At 35.4% G+C, this 2,383-nt stretch overlaps 1 long non-coding RNA gene across 2 annotated transcripts in view; it reads right to left on the bottom strand.

The window, feature by feature from the left end:
• The window catches only part of LOC113463969 (uncharacterized), an 8,544-nt gene extending 7,197 nt beyond the window's left edge, over positions 1-1,347 (bottom strand). The window contains exon 1 of one of the 2 annotated variants that reach the window (XR_003388804.1): positions 549-1,347. This is a non-coding gene — a long non-coding RNA (uncharacterized LOC113463969). The remainder of the gene's footprint in view (positions 1-548) is intronic. The other variant, XR_003388805.1, reaches the window with a different exon arrangement.
• Between the last annotated feature and the right edge of the window lie 1,036 nt (positions 1,348-2,383).

The following is a 2,383-nucleotide window of genomic DNA, read 5'->3' as shown; positions in this document are numbered from 1 at the left end:
TAGATGAAATAAAAAATCTGTCATTCGACATAAGAATTCAAGATGTAATAACTTTTTTTAATAGGCTCGCAAAATTTCTAAAACTTTGTACAGTGTTTTATTAATGTAATATTTGGTAACCGTTAAAATTTCAGTGCTTTGTCATTGTTGTTATGTTCATACAACCTTAATGAAAGTATCCGTCTTAATTGTACGTAAATAGATACCGTTAATAGAAAAGATAAATTCATATATCAATCATCTCGCTTCTTAGTCTCAACAGTTAAAATAAATAGTATATTACAAAAGTTCCATATGCTTATTTCATTATTTTTACCCTGTTAACCAATATTATATGTTCGATATAGCCGAATTCTCGAATGCCTCGAGTGCTCAATAATAATCTGGACGAATATTCTTTGTACGGCCGTTTGCTTTTCCTTGGGACAATTTCTTCATATTTAAGATACAAATAGTATGTACAATATGACTATCATATCACTATTTTAGATATGCAGATACATTCTTTCAATTGGCATTATAATAATTGCGCAGAAATATTGACTTACATTAGTGGACGTTGCCGGATGGAATTCTCATAATTAGCATCACACATACAAGTAGAAGAAATACCGCACGTAGTAATCTTCGCTCTTGCAAATTAATAGTTCGATGCTATTATAATATTTAATACATATCTTCACATTCTTTACCCTCTCGTCTCATTCTTTTAATTTAGTACGATAACAAATCAAACGAAAGTTAATAGTCATGAATGATGTTAAAGAACAAGCTATTTGTGTGCTTATGTTTGTGAGTCCTTAGCTTAAATTACGGCTTAAACGTGATCTTCCTCAAGTACGCACGAGGAATTTGAATGTTAATTCATTAAACAAAATATTCCAATACATACGACGGATATGAAGACGAGAGAGCGAATGCTGTCGTATGGACTCCTCATCCAGGGCGAACTCTAAATCATTAGTAGTGGGAATCAGCACGCGCCTGCGTTTAAAATCTTATTAAATTAGAATTTTGCGCTGTTGTTTGTGGATTATTCGAGACACACATACAGATAAGTATAGTTAGGCGTTTATACGCAGACTGAATATGGTTGCTATACTTTTCTACAAGTTGCAGCTATCAGAGTTGTAATTTTGACAAGTCTGATTTCATAAAAGGAATTAGTTTCACATATACAGAGAAAATATATATCGTCACCAAGATCGAAAATAAATTTAAATTATCTTCAGTGCTGATTTAGAGAAAATGTACCCCGAACCTCGGTTGATCGTCAAAAAATCTGCAGTTTATTCCCACAATTTTGAAATATTATAATTAAATTTATTAATGAAAATTCTGTATGTATGTATGTAATCATGAAATTATTATCGGAAAAACGTAATTAGTATTTTTTATAAATATTAAACAATNATTCACTATACAGGGTGTCCCAGAATGCACGACTGTCCTCCGACAGTGTGCATTTTGGGACACCCTGTTTGCGACAGCAGGACCTGACGTAAATCTGCCGCCAGTCTGAAGCCAGATGTGACGGCAGGTCTGACGACAATCTACAATCATTCTGGAAACAGGTTTGATATCAGACCTGGCGTTACTCTGTTACCATACTGGCGACGGGCTTGGCACCAGCATCTGGAGGCAGATGGCGAGCAGTCTGCAGTCATTCTACTGCCAGATTGCCGTCAGATGCTGATGTCAGGGATTGGCGCATTCTGCAACCAGTCTACCGGTAGATCATGCAGTAGGCCTACCGAAATCCTGCCGTTTGCAGATTTGGCTGACTGGGTAGTCAAAGGGTCCATGAATGTGCACGTGGTGTAATGGCAGTGTAGTGAGATGATTTAAATCTGATTTATTTAGGTTAGTTAGGTATTATCAGAACTCTATACAAAAGAAGAGAACGATGGACGCATATGAGCTTTTCCGCAAACTTTCCGCCGGTGTAAAATTCGATAAAAAACGTTTTCAAGCTGATGCAGAAAGATTTCAGGTAATTTTTGACTAATTTTAAATGTATAAACTCAACGTGATGGATATTTGCTCGTAGCTCGTTAAAAGACATTCAGAATCTGAACTCGACAATGAGAAAGCTCCTGATGTTGATGATTCAGTTTCAAGAAAGAAACGAAAACATGACGAGGTCGAAGAAGAAACGGGTTATAAATTTGTCTTCCTTGATGGAATGCCTGCATCTGAAAACAAGAATAAGAGATGCAAATCTTTGACAGAGGAGAAACAGATCAAATTGGAACAAGAAAAGGTTTTAAAAGATCTTATTTACCTTACAATGCAACAAAAATGATACTATGTTCTTTTATTTTCTTAGGTTAATCAGTTTCGCAATGCTAATCGTATAAGTGTCACAGGCAATCGTGTACCT

The sequence above is a fragment of the Ceratina calcarata genome, unplaced genomic scaffold (genome assembly GCF_001652005.2).
Source record: "Ceratina calcarata isolate Rehan_Ccalc_2016 unplaced genomic scaffold, ASM165200v1 scaffold21.2, whole genome shotgun sequence".
NCBI classification, from domain to species: domain Eukaryota; kingdom Metazoa; phylum Arthropoda; class Insecta; order Hymenoptera; family Apidae; genus Ceratina; species Ceratina calcarata.
Note: the sequence above shows the minus strand (reverse complement) of the source record. Positions and strands in the feature narration are given on the sequence as shown.